At 41.6% G+C, this 11,728-nt stretch overlaps 1 long non-coding RNA gene across 2 annotated transcripts in view; it reads right to left on the bottom strand.

Moving 5' to 3' along the window:
- Window positions 1–379: 379 nt before the first annotated feature.
- Window positions 380–11,728, bottom strand: part of LOC116810539 (uncharacterized) — a 44,251-nt gene continuing 32,902 nt past the window's right edge. The window contains exons 4-5 of one of the 2 annotated variants that reach the window (XR_009213915.1): window positions 9,436–9,708; window positions 380–2,902 (exon numbers count right to left, since the gene is read on the bottom strand). This is a non-coding gene — a long non-coding RNA (uncharacterized LOC116810539). The remainder of the gene's footprint in view (window positions 2,903–9,435; window positions 9,709–11,728) is intronic. The other variant, XR_004370319.2, reaches the window with a different exon arrangement.

Genomic DNA, 11,728 nt, shown 5'->3' with positions numbered 1-11,728 from the left:
AGAGGAGGGTAATCTTGTCAGCGGAAACATGAGCAAGGGAATAGGAGTCCGGGTTTGACAGGAGAGGATAAATGACAAGTCATTTGGTTCAGCTGCAGCTTGGGTATGTGTAGGAGGGAGTCAGAAAGATGAGGCTGGAAAGATAAGCAGGTGGCCAAATCTCAGGGGCAACAGCAAGTGGGTGGGAAGGAGTGGGCTGCGGTTCTTCTAGCCCAGTAAACTCAACTGCGTTTGCATACTGGAATCACTGGGAGCTTTTAAAAATACCAAAGCCATGACCCCAGACTATTACACAGGAACTACTATGGGCAGAACTGAAGCATCATTTTTTTTAAAATCCAAAGTGATTCTAATACACAGCCAAGATTGAGAAATGCTACAGTCTAGCCCCTGAAATCACACCAACCCAGATTTGGCTGCCAAGTAACTCAGAGTAATTGTGGACCTTTAGCATGGGCAGGAAACCAAAAGCACATCCAACCTTACTCCTGTATTTTTAAAATTAATTAATTTTTATTGTGGCAAAATTACACATAACATAAATTTACTATTTCATCCATTTTCAAGAGCACAGTTCAGTGGCATTAAGTACACTCACGTGCTGTGCAATCATCACCTCCAGCCATTTCCAGGTAAAATTACAAAGGCTTTTCATTTTGAAGTACAATCTATGTTTCTTTTGCTGCTCATGCTTCTGATAGCATAACCCCTGTATTTTATAGATGTGCACACTCATTCCCTCAGGGTGGGCTTCCCTGGAAACAGACTCTGAGATGAAGACTGGTGTACAGTAGTCCCTCCTTATTGGTACTTTTGCTTTCTGCAGTGTTAGTTATCTTTATTAAACTGCAGTCCAAAAATATTAAATAGGAAACACCAGAAATAAATAATAAGTTTTAAATTGTGTGACGTTCTCAGTACAGTGTAAACTTTTGAGCTGTCCTGCTCTGTCCCACCGAGGATGTGAATCATCCCTTTGTCCCACGTACCCACACTGTACACGCTCCCCATCCGTTAGTCACTTTGTAGCCATCTTGGCTATCAGATTGTTGCAGTATCGCAGTGCTTGTGTTAGAGTAATCCTTATTTTACTTAATAATGGTCCCAATGTGCAAGAGTAGTGATGCTGGCAATTTGTATATGCCAAAGAGAAGCTATAAAGTGCTTCACTTAAGTGAAAAGGTGAAAGTTCTTGACTTAACAAGGAAAGAAAAAAAATTGCCGAAATTAACAAAATTTATAAGAACAAATCTTTTACCCATGAATTTGTAAAGAAAGAAAAATATATTTGTGCTGTTTTTGCTACTGCACCTCAAATTGTAAACGTCATGGCCACAGAGTTTGGTAAGTGCTTAGTTAAGATGAAAAAGGCATTCAGTTTGTGGGTGGGAGACATTAAAAGAAATGTGTTTTGATTGGCAACATGTTGCACCCTATATATATTTTCTTTTTATATATACATACTTCTGATAAAATTTTCTTAATAAGGTGCAGTTAACAGATTAACAATAATAACTAATAATAAAATAGAACAATTATAACAACATACTACAATAAAATCATATGCATGTGGTCTCTCTCACCCTCTCTTTCAAAATATCCCATTGTTCTGTATTCCTGTGGCAACAGCTTCTTCATTAGCAGACACAGCCTCTCTGGTAATTTATATATTTTTCAGTCCAAACCTATTCCTGAATCTGTGTAACTATCCCTTACTTGCAATAGATGGCTTGGTGTCACTTGTTTCAGGGAATCCCTTGCTGTAGGGATCAATGCTTGTTTTCATACAGGCTCAATGAAAACAAGCATTGTAGTATGTTATTATAGGGTCTGGTACTATCTGCAGCTTTAGGCTCCACTGAAGTTCTTGGAATGTATTCTATGAAGATAAGGGGGACTACTGTATAGAGGGGATTACGGCATGCTCTTGGCATTGTTCCTGAACCAATGTGGGGGTCAGGCTGCTATTTCTCGTGGCCCAATAATGAGATGCAGATGAACTGGGGATGAAGAGAGTATTTCTGTAACCAGTTACAGGGAGAAGGCCTGGAAATTACTGCCAGACCAACTCAAAATTACAAAGCTTTATATACCTTCTAAGCTATATGTCTATGTGTAAGTGAGTGAATTCATCTAAAGACATAAGTGATTAACTTCTTTTAATCTATAACTAAGGTCTGAGTCCTGAAGACCTTCTTCTAGAGCCTCAGTAAGTTTACTTAATCTAAATGGGTCTAGGTGCTGGGGTGATTACCCTTACCTTGTCTCCTGCTAAATCACGGAGGTTTGGAGAGTTCCTTTAGACCCCAATAAACTTGTTTGTGGAGGCCCGGGGAGTTTCTTCAGACCCCCAATAAAACTTGTTTAATCCTAAAAGGGTCCTGTTAAGAATTCCTTCATTATCTTGTCAAACTTCAAGGCCCATGAAAAGCCCAGGCAAAACTCTTGATGGGCTCTTTGTTACATTCCAGCCTTTGTATAAGGGCACTGGCTCAATCAGCTTTTAGTGTTTAACCTAGCTACTCAGTCAGAGCTGGGAAAGTTGTTGTAATGGAGGCCTGCATTAGTGAGACCTGGTCTGCCATAATCACCACTGTCAATTTGTGCATGATTTCTGTCATGCTTGTATATTTATTTATCACAAGAATCACAGAGATATGGGGCATCATAATCTTTCTGGCTACTTCCTGCTGAGAGAGGGTCATCATTATGGGGACTGAATGAAGCGCTGGAGTGGAGGTGGTTGATTTGTTCCCTCTATTAGCTCTATTTCGGGGGCTTAGAATAGTATGCAACAGCAACACATATAAAGAGGTGGCTGCTGTTTTCTTCCGAAGTTTAAGTTGTCTAGTCTTCAGTTTTCAGGGCTTTAAGAAAGCACAACTCAGGTTTCAGTGATTTCCTATTAGGAAGAATGGGGGAAAAGGAAAAGAAAAAGGGAAAAATTGAAAACATTATTTTGGAGACCTGTAGCCAAAAAATTAGAATTTAATCCAAACTGTAGAAAACAATAAAAACTGAAAACCATCAGGCAAGACTAGAATTTAACAGGTATACTATAGTTTTGAAACATAATTTTCCTCTCTTCAGTTTCCCATTTTTATTAAAAGACAAATCGTGGTAGGACTGGTTTGCTTTATTATATTTGGCCAGATTATTTGTATAAAGTGCAGCAAGAATAATTATTTTCACATAGGTCTTTTAAATTGGCTTTGATGAAACTTTGTTCCATAGAAGGAATCTAAGATGAGACCTTTTTAAAGCCAAGCCCAGTCATGGATTTGTACCATCAAATACCTATGAGTTGGGTGAATTCCACTCCTCTTGAGGTTCCAAGATAACTTGGGGTTCCTGGCCTCTTGGAAAGTGACATTGTTTACTTACCACAGATCAGAAACCCTGTACAGGGACTGTGTATGCAAAATATGAGGCCAGTTTTCCAAGGGCTTTATTGGCTCCATAAGTCAAGTTTGATTCATTAAAGGAGCCCATACCATTCCAGTCAAAGCCTTGGTAAAATAACCGGTTTTTCCAACTGTGTCCTGTTACAAAAGAAAACAGATTCTTATTGCACTTATGCAAATAACTATATTGCCATAAATTAAGAATACTCGCAAATAGTTTCCAAATTTTGGAATCAGGTAGAGAGAAACAAATGTGTTCCAAATTTTGTTCATAGGAGTATGCTTAATTGTTAAAAGCTGTCAACAGCTCAAAAGAAAAGTCTCCTTGACTCTGAAAGGCAAAACAAAGGATTAGCAACATTTTAAGCAAAAAGTCAAAAAGATCACTTCAGTCTCCTATTAGTTCAGTTCACGCAGTTAATTCCTGTCCTGCTTGATATTAATGAACATTTTAACTCTTCAAGAGTCCTGAACGTTTTTCCTCTATTCTGATGCCACATCTCCAAAGTTATCAGAAACCTGCATTCAAGAGCACCTGTTAGAGCTTTACAGCTGATTATAAAACCACCTTCTAAAGAGGACCAAAACAAGACAACAATTGATTATGGATGACAAAAAGTTTTAGGGTAGCCATAGTTAAAGACACAATTGACAAGGATATCTGTTACCTCTGTGGCACACAATAATTTAACACAACAATTATAATTATTACTCATAACATACACTAAGATGCATCAGAATTATAGGAGTCTCCCATAACTTTGGAACACATACAAATAACATACTTATACAAATATAGCCCGAAGAAAGCCAAACACCATTTCATATTTGACAATGCTTTCTGTATAATATTTATACCAAATAAACCAAATTTTACCTTTACATTAGTGTACTATTAATGTTAAACCCAATTCTTAACAAATCCTTATAGACAGATTTACCCAATTTTAATGTTTGACCATAAGGTAAGATTTCGTATAGACCTTTTATAACCCTTTACAATTTTTGTTAAAGAGCAGGTTAGTACTTTAAGAGAAACCCATTGTGCTTTTATTTTAATGTTCAATTTACAGAAAAACTGGATGATATCCCTTTAACTTTAGCCAATATGTTTACACACAAAATTTCCCTTATAATCAACCTTCTACAACTTGTTTAAGCCTTCCTCTTTATTTTATCCAACTTAAAACAGTCCTTTAACCTTTTAATCTAGGCAAAAATCCCCATTCTCATGCCTCCTTATAATCTTTTTACTGGAAGTATATTTTGCTTTCCTTACACACCTTGCATGTAAACTGTTTCTTCAGTAGTTTTAAATATATGTTACACTGTTAACTTTTAGCAACCTTTACTTTTGGTGAAAACCTTGGTAAGTTTGGGATTTTAATTATGTACTAGGTGTGGAGCCTTGGACCTAGGCAGAAGTGCAGATAAGGTCTGACTTATTCCAGTTTCAAACTCCATGTGTCCCAGGCCTTACCTAGCTGTAAACCAGGCAAGTTGTACAGCTAAGAGTCTTAGTAGCATTTTTATAAAACATTTAGGAGGCCTAATCACCTTTAAGTTGTACATTTCTTTCCTTTCATAAATTCCCTTTCATAAATTCTTTCATGACTACACAGACAAGCTACGACATGCCTTGAGTTGACTTTCTGACTGGTCCTAAACATTCCTCTTTTTTTTTTTGAGACGGAATCTCGCTCTGTCACCCAGGCTGGAGTGCAGTGGCACGATCTCGGCTCACTGTAACCTCTGCCTCCCAGGTTCAAGTGATGCTTCTGCCTCAGCTTCCTGAGTATCTGGGACTACAGGTGCATGCCACCATGCCCAGCTAATTTTGGTATTTTTAGTAGAGATGGGGTTTCTCTACTCATATTGGTCAGGCTGGTCTCAAACTCCTGACCTCACGATCCGCCCGCCTCGGCCTTCCAAAGTGCTGGGATTACAGGCGTGAGCCACTGTGCCTGGCCATATCCCTCTTTTTAAACAACCAGTTATTTTACTTTAGGACAAGAATTTACTACACAAGATCCTTCATTATATAAAATATCTTTTCTTTAATACCTTTTTTACATAGCTAGGGCCATGGCTAATTTCATGTATCCCGAGGCCTTATCTAGAATTTAACACTCCAAAATAAACTGAACAATTTTTAAGTCAAAAAAACAGTTTATGACCTAAAGCATTTAGCAAACCTAATATTTGACCTGTATAATTTAGACCAAATGTTTACATTTTTGTGGATATTTTTATTTTACCAACAGACTTTAAAACTTTCTTTATTTTTATAACTTACTTTATATCTCTCTTATTTCCTGGTTTCTTTTACCTTGTTTTATATATATAAAACCTTTAAATAAGCTTTGAATTAGACAAAAATTATTTACCCTTTAAAAAGGACAAAATTTTTAGAAAGAACGTTTTCCTACAATATATTTTTATTGGAAAATACCTAAATAATGAAATATCTTTTGTTTAATTTAATATAACTTTAGATTCTGCAAATATCTGTCCCATTACATTTATCTAATTATTTTAATCGTTTACCTAGGTTATTTTTTTTTTTTTTTTTTTGAGACGGAGTCTCGCTCTGTCGCCCAGGCTGGAGTGCAGTGGCGCAATCTCGGCTCACTGCAAGCTCCAACTCCCGGGTTCACGCCATTCTCCTGCCTCAGCCTCTCCGATTAGCTGGGACTACAAGCGCCCGCCACCACGCCCAGCTAATTTTTTGTATTTTTAGTAGAGATGGGGTTTCACCATGTTAGCCAGGATGGTCTCGATCTCCTGACCTCGTGATCCGCCCGCCTCGGCCTCCCAAAGTGCTGGGATTACAAGAGTGAGCCACCGCGCCCGGCCTTGTTTACCTAGGTTATTTATGAAAACTGCGATAGTCATCATTTAAAGTTATGAAATCACCAATGCAAAATTATAACTGAGAGAGTGAAAATGATCTGACCTATCTGACGCCATCTTGCTTCTTACCTCAAGCTATTCTTATTCATTAACTAAGGTTATATTTTAGTTTTGAAACAGAGATGATAACAGTCCTTTCCCAGGATGAACTTTCTTTATGTCTGTGGACTACACTGCCTAAGGCCACAAGATTAGGGTATTTTACTAAATAATTCAAGATGTAGCGATCTTCATTAAACCAATATTAATGTTTTATTTATTAAAAATTACACAAGCAAATATCGTTTTGTTTTGGGCTGAGTTATAGTTTTGTAGCCTCTACGCCAAATTTTGACACCTGATGGTATTTGACAGAGCTAAGTATGAAGTTGCTTGATCAATAAATGCAAACAAAAATGTATGCTGGCAACTCTTAAGACATTTCTAATATTACTGAGAGGTGACAGCGTGCTGGCAGCCCCCACAGCCCTCGCTTACTCTCGGCTCCTCCTCAGCCTTGGCGCCCACTCTGGCTATGATTGAGGAGCCCCTCAGCCCGCCGCTGCACTGTGGGAGCCCCTTCCTGGGCTGGCCGAGGCCAGAGCCGGCTCCCTCAGCTCCAGGGGAGGTGTGGAGGAAGAGGCGCAGGCGGGAACCAGGGCTGCGTGCGGTGCTTGCAAGCCAGCGCCAGTTCCGGGTGGGTGTGGGCTTGGTGGCCCGCACTCAGAGCGGCTGGCCGGCCCGGGCAATGAGGGGCTTAGCACCCAGGGCCAGCAGCTGCGGAGGGTGTGCCGGGTCCCCCAGCAGTGCTGGCCCACTGGCACTGCACTCGATTTCTCGCCGGGCCTTAGCTGCCTCCCTGCAGGGTAGGGCTCGGGACTTGCAGCCCACCATGCCTGAGCCTCACACCCCCCCGCCCTTGGGCTCCTGTGCAGCCAAGCCTCCCCAACGAGTGACGCCCCCTGCTCCACGGCGCCCAGTCCCATGGACCACCCAAGGGCTGAGGAGTGCAGGTGCATAGCGTGGGACTGGCAGGCAGCTCCACCTGTGGCTCCAGTGCAGGATCCACTGGGTGAAGCCAGCTGGGCTCCTGAGTCTGGTGGGGACTTGGAGAACCTGTATGTCCAGCTAGGGGATTGTAAATACACCAGTCGGCACTCTGTATCTAGCTCAAGGTTTGTAAACACACCAATCAGCACCCCATGTCTAGCTCAGGGTTTGTGAATGCACCAATCAACACTCTGTATCTAGCTACTCTGGTGGGGACTTGGAGAACCTTTGTGTCTACACTCTGTATCTAGCTAATCTAGTGGGGATGTGGAGAACCTTTGTGTCTAGCTCAGGCATTGTAAACACACAAATCAGCACCCTGTCAAAACAGACCACTCGGCTCTCTGTAAAATGGACCAATCAGCAGGATGTGGGTGGGGCCAGATAAGAGAATAAAAGCAGGCTGCCGGAGCCAGCAGTGGCAACCCGCTCGGGTCCCCTTCCATACTGTGGAAGCTTTGTTCTTTTGCTCTTGGCAATAAATCTTGATGCTGCTCACTCTTTGGGCCCACACTGCCTTTATGAACTGTAACAGTCACCGCGAAGGTCTGCAGCTTCACTCCTAAACTCCAGACACACCGCCTTAAGAGCTATAACACTCACTGTGAAGGTCTGCAGCTTCACTCCTGTGCCAGCGAGACCACGAACCCACCGGAAGGAAGAAACTCTGAACACATCCGAATGTCAAAAGGAACAAACTCCGGACACGCCGCCTTTAAGAACTGTAACAGTCACTGCGAGGGTCTGCGGCTTCATTCTTGAAGTCAGTGAGACCAAGAACCCACCAATTCTGGACACATTACTTCACCAATAATTTTTTTTCTTCTGAGATGGAGTCTCACTCTGTCGCCCAGGCTGGAGTGCAAGTGGCAAGATCTTGGCTCACTGCAACCTCTGCCTCCAAGGTTCAAGCAATTCTCCTACTCAGCCTCCCAAGTAGCTGGGATTACAGGTGCCCACCACCATGCCCAGCTAATTTTTAAAATATTTTTAGTAGAGACAGGATTTCACCAAGCTGGCCAGGTTGCTCTTGAACTCCTGACTTCAGGTGATCTGCCTGCCTCGGCCTCCTAAAGTGCTGGGATTACAGATTTGAGCCACTGTGCCCAGCCATTACTTCACCAATAATTTTTAAAGCTAGCTTATTTATTAAAGATTTTACTTAAGTCATATAAACTTGAGAAAGCATTTGACTAGTCTTTCCTTTTTCTGTTGAAGTATTTAAGCACTTTTATTTTTCTTTGAGCCAATTAATTAGAACTCTTTTATATATTTTCAGTAGTGAAACATGGTGTACACAAGACATAAATACATAGACATATTAGGCATGCCAATAGAAGTATATTTTATAGATTCATAAGACCTCCTTTTCCCTATCTTTTAACTGGATCTTTGAGCTCTGGGCAGAGCCAACACTGAATCCTGGGTTTTCAAAAAGGGAGAATTATTATTAGGCTAGACCATGTGGTGCTTTGACAGTGCACTTAAAAAAACCTTTTTTTCCAAACAAAGACATTTCTAAGTGTCTAAATTACACTTTTTCTTAAAAACCCCAGAGTAGCTTCTGTTGTAATAGCTATTAGTGAAGAAAACACAATTCACTCAACTGAAAAGAAAAATACAAACTTTTGCTCAAAACGATAAGATCCTAGGAGAGAAATAAAAACAAAAACAAAAACACGAAGGCCTTTAAAATACAAACATGCACACATGCACACATACATAAAGACATCTTAGATGTTAGCTTTTAGTTAAGCTGACTCTCAATCATTGAGCTTCTAAAAAATATTTTTCCTTCCCAGAGGCCTCTCAACAGGAATGGACCCAATACCTCCCATTTTCAAGTTTACGTGATATGAAAGGGAATAAGACAGATAAACAAATAAGTGGAGGCAAATTTTGAACAACACAAGGGGGAGTGCATTTAGGCAAAACAGACTCAAAACCAACTCAAAACATGATCTCAACCAAAATGCAAAGCAGGTGTATAAGCAAGCCCTATTGCTTCCCTTAGCGGTACCAGACAAATGGCTTAACAAGACCAGACAGGAAAACAATAGGCTCCCGGCATACAACCCAGTTAACTCACCCTTTGAGTGAGTCTGCTCCTGATCTCCATTTTTCCTCAATAGTGAAAAGGACATGCACTTTTGTGCATGGTACAGCCTTCAGGAGGGTCCACGGGAAAAAATCTCACCAGCAGCTGCTGGAATTCTCCTAAAGACTGTCTCATCACAAGCTGCTGGCCACTCAACACAGCACCGTCCTGGTCTCTCCTGGCTGGCAAGCCAAATTTTGTTCCTGGACCAAACTGAAGTTCAGGCTGCTATTTCTCGTGGCCCAATAATGAGATGCAGATGAACTGGGGGGGAAGAGAGTTTTTATTTCTGTAACCGGTTTTAGGGAGAAGCTTCGAAATTATCGCCAGATCAACTCAAAATTACAAAGTTTTCCAGAGCTTATATACCTTCTAAGCTATATGTCTATGTGTACGTGTGCATTCATCCAAAGACATAAGTGATTAACTTCTTTTAACCTATAACTAAGGTCTGAGTCCTGAAGACCTTTTTCTGGAGCCTCAGTAAGTGTATTTTTAATCTAAATGGGTCTAGGTACTGGGGTGATTACTCTTATCTTGCCTCCTGCTAAATCATGGAGGTTTGGGGAGTTTTTTAGACCCCAATAAACTTGTTTGTAGAGGCTTGGGGAGTTTCTTCAGACCCCTGTAAAACTTGTTTAATTCTAAAAGGGTCCTGTTACGAATTCCTTCGTTATCTTGTTAAACTTCAAGGCCCATGAAAAGCCCAGGCAAAACTCTTGGTGGGCTCTTTGTTACATTCCAGCCTTTGTATAAGGGCACTGGCACAATCAGATTTTAATGTTTAATCTAGCTACTCAGTCAGTGCTGGGACAGTTGTAATGGAGGCCTGCATTAGTGAGACCTGGCCTGTCACAGCATCACCAACTGTGGAAGGGAAAGAAAGAAAGCATGGGCAGAGGGAGAAGTTGGGCTGTGATGAAGTCTCAACAAAAGCCTCAGCTGACCCCACAGCAAACTCTGAAGCTGAGATGAACTTTCAGAGATGTCCTTTCCTGGGGTGAGGTGATGGTCTTTATATTTGACAGGTCATTGTATACAAGGTGCTACAAAAATGGTGTGTGACCATAGGCAAGGCACTTCCAAAGAGGGCTGCCAGCTCGGGGCTGCCAGCCAGCGGCACTCCTGGCATCTGGAAGGAATGGGGTTTAAGCTGTGAAGGAGATCTGGGTGACATATAATATCATCCATTACAGTTCCAAAGAGGTCTCTTGTACAATAGGAAAGCAAACTGTTTTCTCCTACTATGCTCTCAACACACAGGACATTTTCAGTCACCAAAATGTGTATGGGGTTTTCTCCACATTGACCAATTGTCTGACACCAATTAGGTGTCCTACAATTTAACTCAATTCTGACATTAACTGGAGTTAGTTTACAGGTTAAGGGCTCAGTCCCACAAGACTTTCCCCAACTTTAGATGCCAATCATAAGCTCCAGGTTGGCACCTGTGTTCCTGACCAAGCAGCTACGGATCAGAGGTTCACACACTCCTTCCTCAGGTTTGATCGTTTGCTAGAGTGGCTCACAAAATTCAGGGAAAAATTGACATGTTTATCAGTTTACCAGAGAGATATTTACTTACATTTACTGGTCTATTATAAAGGATATTTCAAAGGATACAGATGAACAGCCAGATGGAAGAGATGCCCAGGGCAGGGCATATGTGAAGGGCACGGAGCTTCCACACCGTCTCTGGTGTGCCGGCCTCCCTGCACCTCCACATGTTCAGCAACCTGGAAATCTTCCAAACCTGTCCTTGGAGGTTTTATGGAGGCTTCACTACACAGGCATGATTGATAAATCACTGGCCATCAGTGACTGAGTCAACCTTCAGCCCCTATCCTCTCCCCTCCCGAGAGATGAGGGAGTGAGGTTGAAAGTTCCAAACCTGTAATCACTAGGTTGGTTCCTGTGGCAACCAGCTAGCATCTGGAAGCTTTCCAGGACCCCTTAGTGATCTCATTAGCACACAAAAAGACACCTGTCACTTAGGAGAGTCCAAGCATTTTAGGAGCCGTGAGCCAGAAAATAAGAGGAGAGACCAAATATATCTATTTCTTATTGTGGGACATCTCCTCTTGCTTGCTTTGGTCTCCTGGTGCTGGGCTGTCACTGCCACTTTAATATAATTTAGAGCAGAATCTAAGGTCTCCAGGAAGCTCCAGCCTATTCTCACCAGGCCCACTCCCTCCTTCCCTCCTCATTTTCCTTTCTGCCTCCCTAGCTGCTCTCTTCCTCACCTACAACTTTGTCATGTAACTGTTGCCCTTCTGTTAAAGTC

Source organism: Hylobates moloch, unplaced genomic scaffold (assembly GCF_009828535.3).
Source record: "Hylobates moloch isolate HMO894 unplaced genomic scaffold, HMol_V3 SCAFFOLD_1, whole genome shotgun sequence".
Classification (NCBI taxonomy): domain Eukaryota; kingdom Metazoa; phylum Chordata; class Mammalia; order Primates; family Hylobatidae; genus Hylobates; species Hylobates moloch.
Note: the sequence above shows the minus strand (reverse complement) of the source record. Positions and strands in the feature narration are given on the sequence as shown.